The 25,750-nt window shown below is 42.8% G+C and overlaps 1 non-coding gene across 1 annotated transcript; it reads left to right on the top strand.

Annotated features, from left to right (window-relative positions):
• The first annotated feature begins 1,805 nt into the window (after positions 1 to 1,805).
• On the top strand, positions 1,806 to 1,880 carry Trnap-cgg. The gene has a single exon. It is a non-coding gene; the product is annotated as a tRNA-Pro (tRNA).
• The last annotated feature ends 23,870 nt before the right edge of the window (positions 1,881 to 25,750 follow it).

The following is a 25,750-nucleotide window of genomic DNA, read 5'->3' as shown; positions in this document are numbered from 1 at the left end:
TTATACATCTTTTGTAAACTACCTAAAACATAGTATTACACCGAGGTGTCTGGCACTTCTTCATAGATAATGGACATTCAAATTTTTCGAGCACCAACTTCAGTCTACTGGCTTTAATTCGTATTGCTAGGAGTTATGCGGTTTTGGACGTTTAGCTACTATGTTCACAGTCTTTATCGACTGTAAGTTGCCCACAACAACAATTCAGCTATTTTTGGGATCCCTTGCCTGATATTTTATGTGTATCACTTTTCAGTTTCTGGTACTATGCATGCTCTATATTGCGTATTGCGAATTTTGTAAATGTCCGCTACTGAATTATCTTCTTTTACCTCGATAGTCACATTGCAGTTATTGATGTGTTATTTGCGTTGCTGGTGGACCTAACAAGGGACAATTTTTTCATATCAGTGCATGTTGAGTTTACTATGCATTAGTATAAGTATTTCTAAAAAGTGTAGCCGCCTTACAATCTTTTCGAAAATGAGACTGTCCAAAACTACCAATTTGCTACAGAGTTATGGCTAGAGGACACATATAAGGCTACAGAATGGCGTGTGACAACAGAAAAGATACACACCACTTAAAGGAAAATAAAAAAGATGTTTGGAGAAAAGGCAAAAAACTTTATGGTTACCAAGAGTTCACATGCATGCCAGCATTAAGTAAAGACCAGAAAACTAAAAGATCGTAGAATATGCGTGAGATCCCAGAAATGTTGCGACAAACTTCTAGGGAAGGTGGGGCCATCATAAGGATTGAGAATTGCATAGCAAACCATGGCTGCAAAGTCAGGGGTAAGCGGTAACAGAGGTCGAAGATCGGAAAGGAAATAAGAGAGAGATTCGTTTAAAACTTTTATTGGCAATAATGGTTACATATGCTGTACGACTTGAATACGGCTCTAATGCTACAAGTCCGCAGCTCGTGGTCTCGCAGTCTCGTTCTCGCTTCCCGAACACGGGGTCCCGGGTTCGATCCCCCGCTGGGGTCAGGGGTTTTCACCTGCCTCGAGATGACTGTGTGTTTGTGTTGTCCTCATCATTGCATCATCAGTCATGAAAGTGGTGACATAGGACTGAGCAAAGGTTGGGAATTTGTACGGTCGCTGATAATCGCGCAGTTGAGCACCCCACAAACCAAAACATCATCATCATCATTATCTAATGCTACAACAGATGCTCGAAGTTTGCACCATCAGAAACCACGCGTGCCTGACGTCTGCGGAACACTGACTGCTGCACACGCACAGTATCTTGGGATCACACGCGGCGTCCAACATTTGCTGGAACATCTTCAAACAAATCGGAAAGAACCTGAAACTTCCTGGCAGATTAAAACTGTGTGCCGGACCGAGACTTGAACTCGGGACCTTTGCCTGTCGCGGGCAAGTGCTCTACCAACTGAGCTACCCAAGCACGACTCACGCCCCGTCCTCACAGCTTTACTTCTGCCAGTACCCCGTCTCCTACCTTCCAAACTTTACAGAGGACGGGGCGTGAGTCGTGCTTGGGTAGCTCAGTTGGTACAGCACTTGCCCGCGAAAGGCAAAGGTCCGGAGTTCGAGTCTCGGTCCGGCACACAGTTTTAATCTGTGAGGAAGTTTCATATCAGCGCAAACTTCACTGCAGAGTAAGAATTTCATTCTGGAAAAATCCCCCAGGCTTTGGCAAAGCCTTGTCTCCGCAATATCCTATCTTTCAGGAGTGCTAGTTCTGCAGGGTTCGCAGGAGCTTCTGTAAAGTTTGGAAGGTAGGAGACGAGATACTGGCAGAAGTAAAGCTGTGAGGACGGGGCGTGAGTCGTGCTTGGGTAGCTCAGTTGGTAGAGCACTTGCCCGCGGAAGGCAAAGGTCCCGAGTTCGAATCTCGGTCCGGCACACAGTTTTAATCTGCCAGGTAATTTCATATCAGCGCACACTCGGCTGCAGAGTGAAAATCTCATTCCGGAAAAACCCTTTTCCAGGTCACAGGTTCAGCCAGACTAGGCAGTCGCCGACCAAATGCACCCACACATTAACTGGGAAACGATGTGGTGCTGCGTGTTGCCGCACAGCGTGGAGCTTTCCTAGTGCCCACAAATGTTCACTGTTGTGATTGAATAGACAATTCCTAGTAAATGTCTACTTGTCGTAGGGATCACTGCGCAAAACGCTCGCGTGGGTGGAGGTAATCGGAGTGCAGTAACTGCACTCTTTCGAGACGAAACGCGTGTAAGGACGCAGCGTTCGAAACACACTGGACACTGCTATGAGACATTCTAGTCTCCACAGCATCCAAGATACTTTCTTCCCTAACAAGCGACGATCGAGTCCTACCGTCAATCACCCTGCCACTTGTTAATGAGCCGTACGCTTAGAAATTTCGATGCTGACGCACAAATAAACCGTGGTGCAATTGAAATCTCTCTGGGAAGCGTTCTCAATAAATGCATCGAGCGGCTTGTCCATTGCACTCAGCTACTCCATACAGTAAGTGCATGTGTGCAAGCCCACCGTTTGTATACCGTTCAATGCTGCTAGTATGCTGGCTAGCACTCAAATGAGGAAAATCTGGAGTCCCCCCCCCCCCTCCTACTACTCTCGTGTACAGCACCGCCTTGCAGTGCTCCTCTCCAATAAAATAGTGTACAGCACCACGTAACGGAAGTTTGTCGCCACATTTCTGGAACACTCTGTACAGAAGAGCTTTACGGGTAAAATGAAAGTGAAGACTATATTGTGAGATGGAAGATATTATACTACGACAGGAATTTGACCAAGCACTGAACGAAATACGTGGAAACAAGGTTCCTGGGGCAGACAACATTCCCTCAGAATTGTTGAGATCACTAGGAGTGCCATGCACTGACGAAACTGTTTCACTAGGTGCGCAAGATACATGACACAGGCGAAACGCTCTCAGACTTCAAGTGGTATACAGGGTGGTCCATTGATCGTGACCGGGCCAAATATCTCACGAAATAAGCGTCAAACGAAAAAACTACAAAGAACGAAACTTGTCTAGCTTGAATGGGGAAACCAGATGGCGCCATGGTTGGCCCGCTAGATGGCGCTGCCTTAGGTCAAATGGATATCAACTACGTTTTTTCAAATAAGAACCCCAATTTTTTATTACATATTCGTTTAGTACGTAAAGAATTATGAATGTTTTAGTTGGACCACTTTTTTCCCTTTGTGATCGATGTCGCTGTAATAGTCACAAACATATGGCTCACAATTTTAGACTATCAGTTGGTAACAGGTAGATTTTTTAAATTAAAATATAGAACGTAGGTACTTTTGAACATTTTATTTCGGTTCTTCCATTGTGATACATGTACCTTCGTGAACTTCTCATTTCTGAAAACGCATACTGTTACAGCGTGACTACCACATTAATGCAATAAATGCTCAAAATGATGTCCGTCCACCTCAATGCATTTGGCAATAGGTGTAACGACATTCCTCTCGACAGCGAGTAGTTCGACTTCCGTAACGTTCGCACATGCATTGACAATGCGCTGTTGTCGGTGGAGCGGTTCTAGGCGCTACAGTCTGGAACCGCGCGACCGCTACGGTCGCAGGTTCGAATCCTGCCTCAGGCATGGATGTGTGTGATGTCCTTAGGTTAGTTAGGTTTAAGTAGTTCTAAGTTCTAGGGGACTGATTACCTCAGAAATTAAGTCCCATAGTGCTCAGAGCCATTTGAACCATTTTCTGTTGTCGGTGGATCACGATAGCAAATATCCTTCAACTTCCCCCACAGAAAGAAATCCGGGGACGTCAGATCCGGTGAACGTGCGGCCCATGGTATGGTGCTTCGACGAACAATCGACCTGTCATGAAATATGCTATTCAATACCAGTTCAACCGCACGCGAGCTTAGTGCCGGACATCCATCATGTTGGAAGTACATCACCATTCTGTCATGCAGTGAAACATCGGTAGAACATTACGTAGGAAATCAGCATACGTTGCACCATTTAGATTGCCATCGATAAAATGGGGTCAATTATCCTTCCTCCCATAATGCCGCACCATACATTAACACGCCAAGGTCACTGATGTTCCACTTGTCGCAGCCATTGTGGATTTTCCGTTGTCCAATAGTGCATATTATGCCGGTTTACGTTACCGCTGTTGGTGAATGGCGCTTCGTCACTAAATAGAACCGGGTTCGATTCCCGCCGGGGTCAGGGATTTTCTCTGCCTCGTGATGGCTGGGTGTTGTGTGCTGTCCTTAGGTTAGTTAGGTTTAAGTAGTTCTAAGGTCTAGGGGACTGATGACCATAGATGTTAAGTCTCATAGTGCTCAGAGCCATTTGAACCATTTTTGAACTAAATAGAACACGTGCAAAATATCTGTCATCGTCCCATAATTTCTCTGCCACGCAAGTCCTGGTGCATAGAGATATGGTACGGGTGCAACCGATGATGATGTAGCATTCTCAATACCGACGGTTTTGAGATTCCCGATTCTCGTGCGATTTGTCTGCTACTGATGTGTGGATTAGCCGCGACAGCAGCCAAAATACATACTTGGGCATCGTAATTTGTTTCAGGTCGTGGCAGACGTTTCACATGAGTCTAAACAGTTCCTGTTTCCTTATATAACGTAACTACCCGGCAAACGGTCCGGACAATTGGATGATGTCGTCCAGGATACCGAGCAGCACACATAGCACACGCCCGTTGGGCATTTTGATCATAATAGCAATACATCAGCACGATACAGACCTTTTCCGCAATTGGTAAACGGTCCATTTTAGCACGGGTAATGTATCATGAAGCAAATACCGTCCGCAGTGGCGGAATGTTACGTGATACCACGTACTTATACGTTTGTGACTATTACAGCACCATCTATCACAAACGAAAAAAGTGGTCCAACTAAAACATTCATTTTTCTGTACGTACTACACGAATATGCAATAAAAATGGGGGTTCCTATTTTAAAAAACGCAGTTGATATCCGTTTGATCTATCGCAGCGTCATCTAGCGGGTCAACCACAGCGCTATCTGGTTTCCCCCTTCAAGCTAGATGAGTTTCGTTCTTTGTAGTTTTTTTGTACGATGCTTATTTCGTGAGATGTTTGGCCCGGTCACTATCACTGGAGCACCCTGTATATTTATTTTTATATTTGCATGTCAAGTTCGATAGGACCAAACTGAGGAGCAAATCTCCAAGGTCGTGGAACGTGTCAGTACATACAATTACAACATAAAAGTAGTGACGATGTAAAATTTATATTGGCTATGGCAAGAAAAGCATTCTGAAACAGAGAAATTTGTCGTCATCGAAGGTAAATTTCAGTATAAGTAAGTCCTGTCAGAAGTTATTTGTCTGGAGTGTAGGCTTGTACGAAAGTGAAGCGTGGACAAAAATAAACAATTCAGAAAAGATGATAACGGACGTTTTTTGAAATGTGGTGCTACAGAAGAACGTTGAAACTCTGATGGATAGGTCGAATTAGTGAATGAGGAGGCACTTACCAGAAGCGAGGGAAAAACACATGGCGCAACGAGTCTAGAAGAAATAAGCGGTTGATTGGACACAGCCTGAGGCATCAAGGAATCATAAATTTGGTAATGGAGGATGTCGAAGGAGGTGAAACTGTTCAAGGATGACAAAGCTTCAATGCGGAATGCCGATTCAAATGGATTTAGACTGCGAAAGTTATGTAGAGATAAAGAAGCCTGTATTGGACAGACAATCGTTGGCTGCATCAAACTAGTCTTTGGGCTGAAGACCACAACAAAATTACGTTACTTACCTCAATAACTGATGGTCAGCTGGGGCTCTACTAGTTTGTATGGATGAGACACTTCTTCAGAGTCCATCATATTTTTATATGAAGTATATTTGCCAGGACATTGTTTAATGTGATTGACGTTATCACCTTTGCTGGTCACTCTATAGTAGTTCGCAGTTTAGGTTTATAGCGTTACGCCGAGAAGCCCTGCAGTGGACGCTGATGAAAGCTGGCGATAAGTTTTAATTGCATTATCGTTGTGTCGGAAACGCGTCAGTTTGTAATTAACAATCTATGCTTTGTCACTCACTTAGGATGCTATCACGTAGAATCGCTTGTAATACAATTCACATGAATAATTCATAGACAATGCGATAATATTTAACCCAATTTTGCGCACATGAGTTTGAATTACGGCATAGTTAATCCCATTATTTACCGAACGTGGTGTCGAATAAATAAGATCTCAAATATCAGTCACATATGAATTGCAGCATACTGTCCTAGAAATTAGATTCATGTGGCGTGGCTATTGCATTGACGTCAGAATGCTTTGCCAGAAAGAAAAATCGATTGCCCTGCCATGTATCACAGCATACGAACTATTTACGACGTCAAATTAACATAGGGGATAACAAAAGTTATGTTGTCTTTGGATAAATGATTCAGAAGGATAATGATTACCACTGAAGAACGTTTTCGCCCAAATGATGTAGAAATTATGCTGACTGAAAGGCATTAGAAATCTGCTCGCTCTCATCCTTTATGCATGAGCACCTATTCGAGAACAGAAAACTCATAAAAATTCATGTGCGTAAAACAGATAGTAGAAATTAAACTTCTCGCACAGGTCGAACTAAAATCTCGACGTAACCAATAGAGAATTACTGGACAGTCAGAGGCGTTCTGCTTGTAATTCGCGTGGTTTTCTTTTTTTTTTCATACGAAAGTAGATGCTGTTGTAGAACAATACATAGAGAACAAGAGAAAAGCTACTTCAGATGTTAGCTAACAGCAGAAAATGACTTACTTACTTACTTACGTATCCGTGGCTTGGTCCTTAGTGACCATATGCCTGCTCCACACTCCTCCACCATCGTTCCCGGTTGCGAGCCTCTTGTCACCACTCGCCCGCTCTTAGTCCCATGTCCTCGGTGTCCTTGTCAATATTGTCCTTCCATCATGTCCGCGGTCGTACTCGGTACCTCCTTCCTGTTATAGCTCCCAGAAACACATCATGGGGTATCCTCCATTCATTCATCCTTGCTACATGTCCAGCCCAGCCAACTTTCTTACTCTTTTTATAACGTCAGGCTGTGCGTAAAGCTCTTTTAATTCTTGGTTTTTTCGAATTCTCCATTCTCCTGTTTGTGAATCTATCACAGGACCATATATTTTTCAGAGGATTTTTCGTTCGAAAACAAGTAGTTTCTCTTCATCTGTTGTCCTAAAGGTGAGGCTTTCACAACCGCTCATAACTACTGGCATAATCATACTTTGGTACAGCATAATCTTAAAACTTCTTGACATGGATCTTTTCTTCAGCAGATTCTGAAGGCTAAAGTATGCTCTGCTGCCTCCAAAAATTCTTGCATTTATATCAGTTTCACAGTGGTTCTGATCACTGCAGAGACTGCCATGGTATTTGAAAGTATATCACCTTTAGAATCGGAAACTGTCCACCGTGAGCGGGTCCCCACCTCTCATTGACTTGCAGGCGTGCCCTCCTGGCAGTACGAGCCTGCCATTCTTCTGAGCTTTTCTCTACTACCGCTGATTATGATTGTATCATCCGCATATGCCAGTCGAGTCAATGACATGTTGTCTAGGGATATTCCAATGGGGTCAGTTTTCCCCTGTCTATTTATTCTAGCACAAGGTTGAATACTATAGGGGAGAGGGCGTCTCCCTGTCTGAGGCCGGTTTGAACTTCGAACTGTTCTGATACACCGGCACTTACAGAGTGTTTGTTCTAGAGACATTGCCACAAAGCGGATTATTTTAGATGGAAACTGAAATTTCTTTAGTACTCTGATAAAAAAAATGTCGTGGGACGAGGGCCTCCCGTCGGGTAGACCGCTCGCCTGGTGCAAGTCTTTCGATTTGACGCCACTTCGGTGACTTGCACGTCGACGGGGATGAAATGATGATGATTAGGACAACACAACACCCAGTCCCTGAGCGGAGAAAAATCTCCGACCCAGCCGGGAATCGAAACCGGGCCTTTAGGATTGACAGTATGTCGCGCTGACCGCTCAGTTACCGGGGGCGTACAGTACACTGATTATAGAAACCCTGTGTACTCTGTCATAGGCTTTTTAGACGTCAATGAAGAGCATGCGAATGTGTGTATTATATTCCCAGCATTTCTCCGTTGTTTGACGTAGGGTAAATAGGTGGTCCACTGTTGATCTGTTGCGTCTAAACCTATATTGGTAGTCTCCTACAGCTTCCTTCAGCACGTGGAAGTATCATATTTATGAAGCATAGAGAGAGTACTTTAAAGCTGACATCTAGCAAAAATATTCCCCAGTAATTGTCACATACCAGGGGTCATTCGTTTTCAGTAATGGACAGATGATGGCCATTTTCCAATCCTCTGGGGGGCTTTATTGCTCCAAGACCGTTCATATAAGGCTTGTCGTGGTTCTTACAAGGTCAGGTCCTCCACTTTTTATGAACTCTGCAACAATTTAAGTCTTCCACGGCCGCTTTATTGTTTTATTTTTTTATTTTTTGAGTATTTGGGTAATTTCATATTCAGTGGGAGTAGTCACTTCTGTGTCCATAGTTTATGGGGAATCAAAAGGAAGAAGTTCTGTGGGGTCTTCGCAATTTAAGAGCTGCGAGAAATATTCCGCTCATCTTTGCCGTATCTCTTTTCCATTCACTAATACTCTTCTCTCTTCATCTTTAATCAACTGTTCTATCTTTACATACTTTTGGTACATTTCTTCACGTTTCATATATTTGTCTAGTCCTGTGGTGAACGAGATCCTCCTCCGCCTCGTTAAGTGCGTCATTGTAATATTTCCTTTTTTCCTGTCTCAGCACTGTTAATAATCTTTCCTTATTCTTTAAGTTCTCTTTTAGTTGTACATTGTTCATATTTTCTAACCACTCCTTTTTAGCTCTCCTTCTTTCCTCAATTTTTCTTTCGTATATCTGGTTGAACCATAAGCGATTAGGTTTTTTCCGTTTTCCCAAAACTTTTGCGGCTGCTTCATTGAGGGTGGTTTTGGTTTTTGTCCAGTCTTCGTGTATATTATTGTGACCAGACTCCATTTGCTCCACAGTTGTTATTTTCCCATCTAGTTCTGCTACAAACTTTTCCTTTTCTTCCTGGTTCCTTTAAAATATTTACATAATAGGTTACCCTTTTGGTCATTTTCATTGCGACTTTCTTAAATTTTACTGTCATTTTAGCTATTACTATAAAATGGTCAGTGTCACAGTCTGCTCTCCTGTATGACCTGGTGTCCTAGGTACTATTTGCAAAACGTTTTGGGATACATACATGATCTGTCTGATTCACAGTTTGGCCATCAGGTGATATATGTCCCCTTATGAATACTTTTATGGGGTGACATGATACTAGATACGCATAAATTATGATCTGTAGCGAATGTAATCAAATGGCTACCATTGTCATTATTTTTTTAATTTAAACAGGAAATTCCAATGACAGGCCTCTAAGTTGTCTTTCTTCCTAACTTAACATTGAAATTCCAAAGTATTATTTCGACACTATGGTATGGCAGTGAGTTACATGTGAGATTCAGCTGACTGGAGAATTCTTCTTTCGTGAGTTCATCTTTGTCTTTACAAGGAGCATGTGCATTAAGAAAGGGCACATCCACACTTTGTCCACCAATTGTTGTGAATGAAATTATGTTATTTATGGATCTGAATTATTTTACCTAGTTTAGCATTGTGCTACTAAAATAAAAGCCTGTTCCAAATTCTCAGTGGTCACCACAATCTCCATGTAGAATACTTCCTGTACTTGTTCTTACGGACCCTGTTCCTGGGCATCTGATTTCCTGCAGTGCTACAATTTGTAGTGTGTATTTTTCTAGTTGGCTGAGTAGAGTTTGCATGCTTCTTGGTCTGAACAAACTTCTTACATTCCATGTTCAAAATCTTAAGTCCTGTTTTCGTTTCCGAGTTCTGTTCCAATTAAGACAGTCTTGTTTCCGAGGCAAATGTAGAGTATCCTATCCAAATCTTGTTTTCCATCAGAGGGGAGGTAGCCCTCTGCACAACCCCCAACCTGGAGGACCAGAGACATTGTATTTGGGGGTATAGCCCTAGGAACATTGCCTTCTCTATGGCTCAGTGACTTGTCCTCGCCACGCTGGTTTTGGTCTACCCTGGGTAATTTATTTCCCTGTTACCCGCCATATCTGGTGAGTGTTCCCCTATCCGCCAACTTGGGAGGTGCCTAATGGGGGACTAGGAACCCCAAACTGGACACCGGAAAATGACAGCAATGACATTCAGCTGGAAAAATAAAACCGTACTACTAAGCAATTGCCATCTCCTTGTTGGGGCAATTACAAAAAATAAACGAAATTTTAAAACTAAGTTCAGAAATTCAGTCAAGGGAGACCAATCTGAAGAATACTAAAGGATCCCTATAATATAACCATCCTGCAGTTAAAACCATCCTATAGTTAAAACCATCCTATAGTTAAATAGAAAAGTTCGCATGCACACGTATTCTTCTTAAGGACATTAAAGAAAGAAACGAGTTACATGATCATTATGATTTCTGGCAAAAAAACACTATAAATAGAACTTCAAATAAAAGATTCAGCTGGAGAAACTGCAGCAAGTTAAAACTGCTCTCCGTAACTCTCTAAGTCAGAGGCTAATTTACTTGTTTCTTGTTCATTTGATAGGTGTTAGTGACTGTATGAAGCGCTGCTTTTTATATTTTCACCACTTTCTCTTGTAACAATATGTATTCTATGTTGAAAACGTCGGAACTTGATATTTCTTCCAGATGGTTCCGATATGGTAAGGCACATTTTCTGCTGAATTACCGTTGTTCTGAAATCATATTGTGAATCCTGTTTTCTTTATTTGCTAAAGACATTAAGTGCATATATTATAAATTATCTTCTTAACTTTTTGTAATGTCTGTTAAGCCGAACATCAAGCAATGTTTTTAATTCAAAATAGGTACAAACTACATTGAAATATTTGTTCCTCTGTATGTAGCATTGATTCTTTGCGTGTCCTGAGGGAAAATGATTACAACCAGCCACTACACCTTCTACATTTCCTTTCCACTGACAACATTCTTATTTCACATTCGCCATATGATGTCTGCCATAATCATGAACCAGATGAAAAGCCACATTGAGGAGAGAGTAAAAATTTTTGGCATTGGGAGCCAGCTGATCCTAAGGAAGTAAAGGAGAACCATTGGAAAGAGCAACTAAAAATGCCATTACCGACTTGCAGCACTTTAAAGATAGAAATAAGAAGGCGTGGAAGAAATACCTTCAAGACAAGCAACGCTAGAAAATAATTCAAATTTACAGAACAGTAGGCGGGAAATGTTTCCAAATTCAGAAGGCAGCGCCGAAAATTCTATGTTTCATCGAGGAAAGTCCTTATTCCAGGAGTATGTAAATCGAGACAACTGTGTTGTTGTTGTTGTGGTCTTCAGTCCTGAGACTGGTTTGATGCAGCTCTCCTTGCTACCCATGCTACCCTATCCCGTGCAAGCTCCTTCATCTCCCAGTACCTACTGCATCCTACATCCTTCTGAATCTGCTTAGTGTATTCATCTCTTGGTCTCCCCCTACGATTTTTACCCTTCACGCTGCCCTCCAATGTTAAATTTGTGATACCTTGATGCCTCAAACATGTCCTACCAATCGGTCCCTTCTTCTTGTCAAGTTGTGCCACAAACTCCTCCCCAATTCTATTCAATACCTCCTCATTAGTTACGTGATCTACCCACCTTATCTTCAGCATTCTTCTGTAGCACCACATTTCGAAAGCTTCTATTCTCTTCTTGCCCAAACTAGTTATCGTCCATGTTTCACTTCCATACATGGCTACACTCCATACACTCCATACTTTCAGAAACGACTTCCTGACACTTAAATCTATACTCGATGTTAACAAATTTCTCTTCTTCAGAAACGCTTTCCTTTCCATGTCCAATCTATATTTTATATCCTCTCTACTTCGACCATCATCAGTTATTTTGCTCTCCAAATAGCAAAACTCCTTTACTACCTTAAGTGTCTCATTTCCTAGTCTAATGCCCTCAGCATCACCCGACTTAATTCGACTACATTCTATTATCCTCGTTTTGCTTTTGTTGATGTTCATCTTACATCCTCCTTTCAAGACACTGTCCATTCCGTTCAACTGCTCTTCCAAGTCCTTTGCTGTCTCTGACAGAATCACAATGTCATCGGCGAACCTCAAACTTTATATTTCTTCTCCATGGATTTTAATACCTACTCCGAATTTTTCGTTTGTTTCCTTTACTGCTTGCTCAATATACAACCCTGTCTCCCTCTCTTCCCAACCACTGCTTCCCTTTCGTGTCCCTCGATTCTTATAAATGCCATCTGGTTTCGGTACAAATTGTAAATAGCCTTTCGCTCCCTGTATTTTACCCCTGCTACCTTTAGAATTTGAAAGAAAGTATTCCAGTCAACATTGTCAAAAGCTTTCTCTAAGTCTAAACATGTGAGAAAAGTAGGTTTGCCTTCCCTTAATCTTTCTTCTATGATAGGTCGTAAGGTCAGTATTGCCTCACGTGTTCAAATATTTCTACGGCATCCAAACTGATCTTCTCCGAGGTCGGCTTCTACCAGTTTTTCCATTCGTCTGTAAAGAATTCACGTTAGTACTTTGCAGCGGTGACTTATTAAACTGATAGTTCGGTAATTTTCACATCAGTCAACACCTGCTTTCTTTGGGATTGGAATTATTATATTTTTCTTGAAGTCTGAGGGTATTTCGCCTGTCTCATACATCTTACTTACCCGATTGTAGAGTTTTGTCAGGACTGGCTCTCCCAAGACTGTCAGTAGTTCTAATGGAATGTTGTCTACTCCCGGGGCCTTGTTTCGACTCAGGTCTTTCAGTGCTCTGTCAAACTCTTCACGCAGTATCTTATCTCCCATTTCATCTTCATCTACATCCTCTTCCATTTCCATAATATTGTCCTCAAGTACATCGCCCTTGTATGAACCCTCTATATACTCCTTCCACCTTTCTGGTTTCCCTACTTTGCTTAGAACTGGGTTTCCATCTGAGCTCTTGGTATTCATACAAGTGGTTCTTCTCTCTCCAAAGGTTTCTTTAATTTTCCTGTAGGCAGTATCTATCTAAGCCCTAGTGAGATAAACCTCTACATCCTTACATTTGTCCTCTAGGCATCCCTGCTTAGCCATTTTGCACTTCCTATCGATCTCATTTTTGAGACGTTTGTATTCCTTTTTGCCTGTTCCATTTACTGCATTTTTATATTTTCCCCTTTCATCAATTAAATTCAATATATCTTCTGTTACCCAAGGATTTCTACCAGCCCTCGTCTTTTTACCTAGTTGATCCTCTGCTGCCTTCACTACTTCATCCCTCAGAGCTACCATTCTTCTTCTACTGTACTTCTGTTCCCCGAGACAACTGTAGCGGAACATATTATAGTAAGTCTACACACGCATAAAAGCTTGAACATTTTTCGAAGATAGCCTATCTTAAATTATAGATGTATGAGAGAATTTATTCACAGTAATACAGAAAAGATCTTAAGACGAGGACAAGAGCGAATTAAACTTCAATGTTGTCTTCTACTTGCCACGAAGAGCGGAACAAGTCCAAAAGTGTAACAATGTTTTTCAGAATACGCTTGGATACAGGAGGGATGCTGTGGATATAGCGATAAAGACAGGAACAGCAGAAAACAAAGACGAAGAAGATGAAAGGGGCCATCACGTAAACCACGTCACTTTTCCGGAACTTTTTGGGTAGTCTGAGGAATCACACCGAAAATTTTGCAACTCTTGAATCCAATTATTATCGCTCTGGAACAAAAAGAATATTTCTACATTCATCACTTAATATCAACCAAATATATGTGCGTACCGAAAATAGCTTTGATACAGTTAACTCCCGTATTTAGATGAGTACAACCACGGTTTTCATCATCCCAAAAAAGACCAGTGTTGTTTATGATAGCATACAATATTTGTGGGGCCTATAAAGATGAAATTACATTTGATAAAAGCTCTCACCATTCAGCAAGAGAAGAAGAAACAAGTCAAGGAGCAAACACAGATTTCAGGTGAGACTTTTGTAAATTACGACCTCGATCACCAGGACATTTTGCTGACACCAGATGATCCCATCAACAATTCTTTGTTATATAACCAACAACTGAAATATTTTCATTTTAGAGTGTAGGGCGTAAAATAAAACCATGAAGGTTATTTCATGCGCTCGGAAACAGAGGGAAACGACGAAGCTATGGGACAGAAAGCTGTTTCTATGAACTTTCAAATCTCTCTCTGCAATGGCGAACGACATGTTCTTTTTTAGCGGTCACTGTGGCGGACAGACTCTAAATACATTTGTTGCCCCAATGTGTTTGGCATTTGTCCAGGAAATACCTAACACAGATACCATTAAAATTAAAGTTCATAGTTGTGTATCATAATGAAACGGAATGCGACTCAATGCATTGACCAACAAGTAAAAAACAAAAAACGGGTCGGAAAATTTACCTTTCTGCTGACTGGAAGATCATTGAAGGAATTACGAGAAGAAACTGTGACAAACCTTATGAAGTTCACTAAACAACATATGAGAAGATAGTCAATTGGAAGTATCATTTGAATCGCCAGACGACTATTAGGAAAGAAAAATTGAATTGGAAGCCAGTCGGATGTCAGAGAACAGCATCCATTTGTTATGCGAATAAAATAATAATTTGACGAGGAGTTTAGAGCTCTAGACAGTAACAAGAAAACAAGAAAAATTTACAAGACGTCTTTGTAAGCCACTAAATATTTTTTATGCGTTCGTCCGCCTGCAACAAAGTACATTGACTTGATGTCATCGTTGAAGTCAGTGCCTCTCACACTAGGACCGGAATATCTACTATTTTACGTAAACATAGCACATCAAGGAGATTTCAAATGATGTGAATCATCACCTGAAGATGCGATGAATGACTCGCGGCAATGTTTCTCAAATTTTGTGGCTAAATAAATTTCTGTGTATTTCTGAATATTCGACATTACAGCATGTGATTCTTGTGTATTTCATCACTACTATGTATTTCTCTGAAAATAAATATATTTATTGTAGGTAGCACGTTGTTTATTTTGAAATCACAACTAAGTAACTCCCTATCCGGAAAAGTGCAACAAACAGATATCTACGAGGGATGGAACTTTAATAGTGGCAACTATTTATTAACAGCTCCTACAAAATAGATACGTGTTTCAAAGTTTTACTGACCTTCAAAGTAGTCACCAGCATTGTGTATAGCCCGTTGCCAGCGATGTGGAAGTCGTAGGATACTCGTAGCATTGCCAGTTGTGTTGACAGTTCGAGCGGCGCGGTCTGGCACAAATGGCTCTGAGCACTATGCGACTTAACTTCTGAGGTCATCAGTCGCCTAGAACTTAGAACTAATTAAACCTAATTACCTAAGGACATCACACTCATCCATGCCCGAGGCAGGATTCGAACCTGCGACCGTAGCGGTCGCTCGGTTCCAGACTGTAGCGCCTAGAACCGCACGGCCACTCCGGCCGGCTGGCGCGGTCTATTGCTCGGCGAATTTGTAGCAGTTCTGAAGCGAATGCCGTGAAGTGTTTCCTTCAGTTTTGAAATCAATTTAAATTTACGAGGGCTTAAGTCAGGGGAGTGCAGTAGGTGGTATAGCACTAACAGCACCATCAGTCAAACAAATCAGTAACATCTTGCACTGTACGTGCTTGAGCATTGTCCTGCAAAATGATGATCAAGTCCTGCAGAAAGTGTCATCACTTCTGTCTCGAAGCTGGTCGTAGGCTGTGTTCCAAACGAGCTGTAAATAAATAGTTGCCACTATTATAGTTCTTCATAAAAAGAAAAAATTTGAAAGGGAAACTGGAATACATTTAAAAAGACTGATCTTTTCAAACTAAATAAGCACATGAAATCAGAATTATTTGAAAAACTTTGTTACAGAGAATGTTTAAAATTCCGAGAAATTTTCAAGCGTATTCCTTTCAAAAACAGGTATTTTAACTTACGTAGCAAGATGACGTTTCGATTGATGAAAAAGCTATGAAATAAGTCACTGGCGTTCTTTACGCAATACACGACGACAGGGTGAATTCATGACAATAAACGTCACGAGACTTTTCAGCATTGGTGTTGGAGGTCTACGCCGAAATGAAAGCTTCTGTTCCCTGAAGAGACAGGGGTAATAGAAAGAGCAATAGTCGTATTGCTTGATGCTTCGTGCAAGAGCGCTCAAAGAGACGTATGTGTTCTAACGACATACACGCCTGGTTACGGAACGCTAGTGGACATGAATGTGAAGTGAAATTGTGCCTAAACCGATAGCAGTATCGATTTGCCATTACGGCAGATGGGTGGTCGTTAGACGGGGCTGACAGTGCTATCACAAATGGAAAGATTCGCCGATCAGTGTGGCGACGCAGCGGAGCTTCTGGCGTGGCGTGAAAGATAACAGAGGCGCTCGTGCTGCGCGGCTAAAAACGCCAGCGCGGAAATTACTGCATCCGTGAGAGCAAAGGGCGCTATATTGCAGATGTACTGCAGCAGTTACAGTTCTCTCGAAAACATAAGAAAGCGACGGCACAACACACAAATGAATTCTTACTCGTTTTTCGTATGCTGCCACATCACTCTACATCTGTTTTACAAAGGAGGTTAAAATGTGGAAACGGTCTAAAAGATTACTGAAAACTTCCCAAGGCCAAGAGCGTATGAATTTTTCTTTATTTAAAACGACCGTTTCGACAGACTTTGCTGTATCTTCATTGTCTTAAAAAATGATTATGTTATGAAACGTGTTCATTTTAAGGTGGAGCCTACGCCAAGTTGTCATGTGGATGAGATATGAAGATGACAGCAAAGTCTGTCTAAACCGGTTGTTTCAAATAAAGAAATATCTGTGCGATCTTGGTATTAGATGGTTTACAGCCAGTAAAACAGATCGTTCCTTCTGTCTTCTCAAAATGAGAAAATTCGATCAAATCAGGCTAAAATATTCTAGTTTGGCGTTGAAGTAATGATTGTAGTCAATTTCAGACGTTCAGTAATGTAGTTATTAACACCAGCAATAAAATTTAGGAGAGGAATGTGATTGAAATTTTTCAAACAAACAACAGAAAGACTAAAATTTTGGTTGTAGACCCTACACGCTTCACCAGATGTCATCTAAAAATTTTCAATATTTAAAGCATGTTACAATATAACTGTACGAGCTGGAAGGAATGAGCAAATGTGTCTGGTTTACAGCTAGTATAATAAATGTATGAAGTAGACTTCCTCGGCACTATTTGTATGGACCTTAGAAGCGATACAAAATCCTGAAACTTTTACAACGTTATTTACGTACCTACTGCGAAAGGACATAACACCGCCTTCCCACGAACCCGTAGGCGTAGAATAGCGCCCCGATCGGTGTGAACTTTTTGATATATTACACTCACTGTGCTGGTACTTTGAAGATCACCTACTAAGAGAAAATGGGAAATTTGACACCTCAAATGCAGCAAATCAAATTAGGTAGCTTTAAGATCGAATATAATGCGGTATCATAAATCGTCAAACATTCGGTAAGCGAATTTGAAACTAAACAGTCCTTTAGGAATACGTTAGCCGCGGCAGCAGAAATGATACAACTGTGTCAAGCCAGTTCATATAACTTGTTTAGACGTTTAGATTGGCCTCGCAGAAAAATTTCCACTACCACATAAAAGGAAAGAGAGCACCGTGCGCCCTGTTGTTCAATGTATTACATATATCATTTTGATTGTCACCCTTCGAGACTGCGGTACGAGGATTCAGTGTTTTTTTTTTATCGTAGAGGTGTATCTACGAAAAAAAATAATCACTTTAAGACTTTTTTGTGTAATATTTCTTCTGGATCTTTTTAAGAGCTCCGTCACGAGTTCCACTCGTCTGCCAGTTTCTCTCTCTCATAGAAGAACTCGCATGCAACTTTGTCGGTTGTATATTGAAGGTATTCCAATATCTGTCTTCCCCTACAGCTTTTACGCGCTGCAGTTACTAGGCCTACAAGTTACTTCTAGATCTATTAACACATGTCCGATCAAATTACCTATTTTCGTACCCAGTGTTTTCGACCTGTTCTTTTCCTAGCAGATTCTGCGGGAAGCTCCATATCTTCTCTTATCAGCCTACCTTATTGAGAACATCTTTCCACAGCATCTCAGCTCAAACGCTTCGATCCTCTTCCAGTTCAATACAGTGCTCTGCTGTTAACGTACATTCCAGGACATTCTTCAGGAAACTAAGACCAAAGTGTGATAACAGTAGACCTGGACTGCTCCCTTTGCCTGTGATTGCGAGTCCTTCAAAGCTCAAGCTCTAATAGTGAATATGGCTTATCTTCCATATCAACTTCCAAGTCTTCCGTCGCGTCACCAGATAGATATTTCCCCAATAGAGGCCTTCAGTAAACTACACTCCTGGAAATGGAAAAAAGAACACATTGACACCGGTGTGTCAGACCCACCATACTTGCTCCGGACACTGCGAGAGGGCTGTACAAGCAATGATCACACGCACGGCACAGCGGACACACCAGGAACCGCGGTGTTGGCCGTCGAATGGCGCTAGCTGCGCAGCATTTGTGCACCGCCGCCGTCAGTGTCAGCCAGTTTGCCGTGGCATACGGAGCTCCATCGCAGTCTTTAACACTGGTAGCATGCCGCGACAGCGTGGACGTGAACCGTATGTGCAGTTGACGGACTTTGAGCGAGGGCGTATAGTGGGCATGCGGGAGGCCGGGTGGATGTACCGCCGAATTGCTCAACACGTGGGGCGTGAGGTCTCCACAGTACATCGATGTTGTCGCCAGTAGTCGGCGGAAGGTGCACGTGCCCGTCGACCTGGGACCGGACCGCAGCGACGCACGGATGCACGCCAAGACCGTAGGATCCTACGCAGTGCCGTAGGGGACCGCACCGCCACTTCCCAGCAAATTAGGGACACTGTTGCTCCTGGGGTATCGGCGAGGACCATTCGCAACCGTCTCCATGAAGCTGGGCTACGGTCCCGCACACCGTTAGGCCGTCTTCCGCTCACGCTCCAACATCGTGTAGCCCGCCTCCAGTGGTGTCGCGACAGGCGTGACTGGAGGGACGAATGGAGACGTGTCGTCTTCAGCGATGAGAGTCGCTTCTGCCTTGGTGCCAATGATGGTCGTATGCGTGTTTGGCGCCGTGCAGGTGAGCGCCACAATCAGGACTGCATACGACCGAGGCACACAGGGCCAACACCCGGCATCATGGTGTGGGGAGCGATCTCCTACACTGGCCGTACACCACTGGTGATCGTCGAGGGGACACTGAATAGTGCACGGTACATCCAAACCGTCATCGAACCCATCGTTCTACGATTCCTAGACCGGCAAGGGAACTTGCTGTTCCAACAGGACAATGCACGTCCGCATGTATCCCGTGCCACCCAAAGTGCTCTAGAAGGTTTAAGTCAACTATCCTGGCTAGCAAGATCTCCGGATCTGTCCCCAATTGAGCATGTTTGGGACTGGATGAAGCGTCGTCTCACGCGGTCTGCACGTCCAGCACGAACGCTGGTCCAACTGAGGCGCCAGGTGGAAATGGCATGGCAAGCCGTTCCACAGGACTACATCCAGCATCTCTACGATCGTCTCCATGGGAGAATAGCAGCCTGCATTGCTGCGAAAGGTGGATATACACTGTACTAGTGCCGACATTGTGCATGCTCTGTTGCCTGTGTCTATGTGCCTGTGGTTCTGTCAGTGTGATCATGTGATGTATCTGACCCCAGGAATGTGTCAATAAAGTTTCCCCTTCCTGAGACAATGAATTCACGGTGTTCTTATTTCAATTTCCAGGAGTGTATTTCCAACTGTCAACTCACATCTGCGTTTCGCTGCCGAATTCCTCTTGCGCTCTTTATGTTCACGGATTTTCATTTAATTTTATAAACGGTGGTTCTGAGTTTTCTATACGCTGAAACAACCTTCCGAAGACCATTTACTTCTCTTAATGCTGTCTGTGGATAACACTGGAGGTGTCATAGGATGATGTCCTACATGTGCTCCATTGGAGACAGATCTGGTGACCGAGCAGGCCAAGGCAACATGGTGACACCCTATAGATCATGCTGCGTTGCAGCCGCGCTATGTTGTCGGGCGTTATCCTGTTGGAAAATACTCCTGGAATGCTGTTCATGAAAGTCAACACAACAGGTCTGATCACCAGACTGAAGCACAAATTTACAATCAGGCAGCGTGGTGTAATCGCGAGAGTGGTTCTGCAGACCATAACGTCAGGTATAGAGGTCCAGTGTGTCTGGCACGCAACCAGATTGGTTACAGGTCCTCGACTGGCTTCCTCCGAAGCAACACTTGGCAATCGCTGACACCAGGTAAAAGCAGCTTTCATCAGAGAACACAGCAGCACTCAATGTGCCAGTTAAGTTGGCACTACGACACCGACACCGATAACAGCGCCCTGTAGCCGGCGCTGGAGAGCTCTACGAGCATCGCTACAGATTCTTCCCATTTCATCAGGTGCAGCCAGTCAGGAAACTTCGCTTCAGCTTTTCTCTACATACAACGGATCTAAGACTTCGCATCTGTACTAAGTTATGTATTCTTCTTCCACCAGTTAAGCACTTTTACTCACTGCAGTACCGACGTAATTTTCCTGCTGCTGCTCCTACCCACGCGCCGCCTTCCAGGCGGGATACAAAATAATGAGCTCTCGCTTGGTAGTACGATGTCGCAAATGGCGGTGTTTTGGGGACAGTATAATGGACGTTCCAGATCGTCTGGCTCGGAGCTGTTCCGGAAGTAACAGGTTTGTAACAGTTCATCGTGTCAGTCTGGTGCCAACTGATACTCAAATTGCTGCTACAGATGCAGTACGTTGCGCAAGAGCTATACGCCGAACACGATGGCCTTCTCTCTAGGTGATGTCACGTGGTCTTCCGGAGCGCGGTCTTATTGTGACTTTACATTCTCGTGACCATCGCTGCCAGCTATCATATACAGTGGCTACATTCCAGCCATGTCTTTCTGCAGTATCGCAGAAGGAGCATCCATCGTCTCGTAGACCTATTACACAACCACGTTCAAACTCAGTGAGATGTTGATAATGGCGTGGTTGTCCTGTTAAAGGCATTGTGGACTACAATCAACTCAACACGTCCCATCTCTACGGTAATTAACGCTCAGGTCTGTTGAAACAAAAGTGATTTTCATCCTCATAGTGGCACCACTAACGCCGCCCTTACATGACAGCCGCGAAATTTGAAAAGGCATGATCTGTCTCACGTAGAAACATGCTTACTAACTTTCGTTTATGTCGCACAAGTTCTTCTTGGTATTGCGGTTCTCTGTCTGTCACTGTATTTAAATCTCTGCCTTCCCCTATAGTTTTCACCCTCGACACCTGTCTCAAGTACCATGGAAGTTATTTCTTGATGTCTAAACATTTGTTTTATTATCCTGTCAGCATTTCTTTCCATTGTTTCCCCACAGATTACTTTCCTTGTCTATTCAGCGAAGAAACGCGACATTTCTCGCTTTTTATGGGAGTGTGATATGAAATGACACTAACTGAGAAATTAGAACTGTGTGCTTTAATAATTCTGACAACATTTCTGCAGGGAATAGTGGTTTTTTAACCACTTTAAAACGAACTTTAACAGTCGCCACCCGGTTTCGGTCTGTTTTTAGACCATTTTCAGCCTCATACCGTGATGGTAGGAGATGGCGATAAACGGATCAGGTGCTACAACACGATCGCTAACTGCTGTTGTAGCGCTTGTTCCGTTCACCGCCAGCGCCTACCATCAACGTATGGCCAAAAAAAGGGTTCTTGCGGCTGTAGCTGTTTATGTTCACTTTAATGTGTGCTTCGTCGTAGGTACACCTGAGTTAGCCGGCCGGAGTGGCCGTGCGGTTCTAGGCGCTACAATCTGGAACCGAGCGACTGCTACGGTCGCAGGTTCGAATCCTGCCTCGGGCGTGGATGTGTGTGTTGTCCTAAGGTTAGTTAGTTTTAATTAGTTCTAAGTTCTAGGCAACTGATGACCCCAGAAGTTATGTCGCATAGTGCTCAGAGCCATTTGAACCATATAAACACCTGTTACATTATGATGACGTAGCCCTATCCTTGAAATCTTCACAGTAACTAAATCCCTCATCTACCTTCCTGTTCATGATGCATCCTACTCCCATTACTCCGTTTTCTGTTGCTGTAGGAATTCGTCTGTCCATAAATCGCTATCTTTTACCCTTTTCACTTGAGTGGCTCTGTATACATCTAGGTAGAACACTTTTATTCATCTTTTCATGTTCTTTTGCTTCCACCTCACATTCTAGTCTCGGACTTTACACGCTCCGGCTTGGTTATTCAGTCTTTCTCTGACGGTCACCTACCTCTTGAGAGTCCTGTCTCAGAGCCGAAAACTGTACTACAATCGAGCATCTTTTTCCAAAGGATAGATTGTCGTAACACTTTCTCATCCATAGGCCCTGTGCCATGTGGATACCCATTAAGTGTTTTTAATGCAATGATTTCCATTGACTTCTAAATTATCGTGCCACTGAGCATTGATGATTTTTCCGGAATTTTTGGGCGATTTCCAACACCAACGACGTTTTCCCTAACCTTCGTCGGCTTCACCGCCCTCTTTAAGAAGGCAGGACGATGGAGTATTCAATCGTCAATATTGATGGTTTTCATTCAGAAATAAAGCTGTGGTTTCGATCGTACTGGTGGATTATGATACTTTATTGGATATAGATGTTACCTCTAGACCACAGTTTCTACCAACCGTAGTTACAAATCGCACAGGATCATATACAATCGTCCTTCCCGCGCTCCACACACGACACGAGTGGAAGAACTCTCAAGATAGGGTAGAACATTATGTGTTCTCTGCTATGCACTTCACTGTGATTTTACAAGGTATATAGATTTTGACTTAGATAACTCTGGAGTGACATACCATATTATTGACAGATGAGGGAATATTAATGTGTAGTAGGTTATTGAAGAATAAAATGAAATTCAGGTACATATAGGAGTGGGTATTATAAATGTTTATTCCTGACATAATAGCGTAGTTCTAATTAATTCTTACAGGTTTAGATCGAGAAAAACAGTAATTTCAGATCGAAAACCGATTTACAACGGTTTCTAAACCACATAGCTTTTTGATAAATATATGTTTGTTTTTGTGTTTATGTAGATGTCTAAACCAGTAAAAGGTAAAAGCCAAGTATTGAACGATGAGCACTGAAACAGGAACGCAGTGAGCAGCAGCTCGTCTGCCAGCCACGTCTCAAAAATGTTGTTTCAAATTAAGGTCAGCAGTTAGTGTGCGCCATTTTATTCGCTGAATTGACTGCTGATTAGGATGGCTCGTAGCGTCGGAAATGCATATCCTCCTATTTTCGTCTACTGTACTATAAATTTTTTTCCTTATTTTGTTACCTGAAGATATGACATTTCTGTGTCTTTATGTATTGTAGTTGGTTTACTATATATATATATATATATATATATATATATATATATATATATATATATACAGGGTAAGTCACCTAACATTACCGCTGGATATATTTCGTAAACCACATCAAATACTGACGAACCGATTCCACAGACCGAACGTGAGGAGAGGGGCTAGTGTAATACAAACCATACAAAAATGCACGGAAGTATGTTTTTTAACACAAACCTACGTTTTTAAAATGGAACCACGTTAGTTTTGTTAGCACATCTGAACATATAAACAAATACGTAATCAGTGCCGTTTGTTGCATTGTTAAATGTTAATTACATCCGGAGATATTGTAAACTAAAGTTGACGCTTGAGTACCACTCCTCCGCTGTTCGATCGTGTGTATCGGAGAGCACCGAATTGCGTAGAGATCCAAAGGGAACGGTGATGGACCTTAGGTACAGAAGAGACTGGAACAGCACATTACGTCCACATGCTAACACTTTTTTTTATTGGTCTTTTTCACTGACGCACATGTACATTACCATGAGGGGTGATGTACACGTACACACGTGGTTTCCGTTTTCAATTACGGAGTGGAATAGAGTGTGTCCCGACGTGTCAGGCCAATAGATGTTCAATGTGGTGGCCATCGTTTGCTGCACACAATTGCAATCTCTGGAGTAATGAATGTCGTGCACGCCGCAGTACATCTGCTGTAATGTCGCCGCAGGCTGCCGCAATACGTTGTTTCATATCCTATGGGGTTGTAGGCACATCACGGTACACATTCTCCTTTAACGTACCCCACAGAAAGAAGTCCAGAGGGGTAAGATCAGGAGAACGGGCTGGCCAATTTATGCGTCCTCCACGTCATATGAAACGCCCGTCGAACATCCTGACAAGGGTCAGCCTAGTGTTAATTGCGGAATGTGCAGGTTCACCATCATGCTGATACCACATACGTCGACGCGTTTCCAGTGGGACACACTCTATTCCACTTCGTAATTGAAAACGGAAACCACGTGTGTACGTTTACCTCACCCCTCATGGTAATGTACGTGTGCGTCAGTGAAAAAGACCAATAAAAAGGTGTTAGCATGTGGACGTAATGTGCTGTTCCAGGTTCTTCTGTACCTAAGGTCCATCACCGTTCCCTTTGGATCTCTACGTAATTCGGTGCTCTCCGATACACACGATCGAACAGCGGAGGAGTGGTACTCAAGCGTCAACTTTAGGTTACAATATCTCCGGATGTAATTAACATTTAACAATGCAACAAACGCCACTGATTACGTATTTGTTTATTTGTTCAGATGTGCTAACAAAACTAACGGAGTTCCATTTCAAAAAAACGTAGGTTTGTGTTAAAAAACATACTTCCGTGCATTTTTTTATGGTTTGTATTAACCAATTATACTAGCCCCTCTCCTCACGTTTGGTCTGTGGAATCGATTCGTCAGTATTTGATGTGGTTTACGAAATATATCCAGCGGTAACGTTAGCGGACTCACCCTGTATGTATATATTACGCTGGGTCTGGCCTAGGGAAAACTATGCTATCGAACGATTATATCGATAGGTCGTGTGAAGAACCAAAGTGTTTAGGATCTTTGGTAGTGTTAACGCTGCCGCATGGAGCGCGGGCAGAGGGAGTCTGGCTGGAGTAGGGCGGCGGAGAGGCGTGTTGTGTGACGCTCCCGCGAGTTGCCGCGCTTTCGGGGTTTGGCGGCATGTAATTGCGCTCGACTTGCTATGATAGTTTCTGACACGGTGTCGCGGACGGGAAGCATTAGCTGGCGCACACCAAGAGCCCATTTCGCCTGGTGACCGTGTCGAGAAGAAGGCGCGCCAACATCCAGCTTCTGCAACAGCGACGGTCGACAATGAGTGACTGTCGCCACCTCCTCGATCGACGACTTCAAACCTTCAATCAACCAACAAGGAAGACTGGAAGCACGTAAAGTTTTAGAACTGTATGGCAGACCTCTGCTTTTCAAACTGTTTCAAAATTACAGCAACGTAGTATGAACCTTTGTTGCTCATTGTCCCAATTGCATTACCAAGCAGGGTGCCTTCCTTTTCCGGAATGAACCCGAGTGTCGTTGAAATTCAAACGCCAGCATTAAAGTAATATCATTCCATTTCACTGCTTTAATTTCAAAATTCAGTTAAAGTATTCATAGCTGGCTACAATATTTAGATTACACAAGCACAAATTAAGAATGCGAGTTTTGTTACCATATTTTAGCTTACCTATGACTG

Source organism: Schistocerca piceifrons, chromosome 1 (genome assembly GCF_021461385.2).
Source record: "Schistocerca piceifrons isolate TAMUIC-IGC-003096 chromosome 1, iqSchPice1.1, whole genome shotgun sequence".
NCBI lineage: Eukaryota > Metazoa > Arthropoda > Insecta > Orthoptera > Acrididae > Schistocerca > Schistocerca piceifrons.
This window is presented reverse-complemented; position numbering and strand designations above follow the sequence as displayed.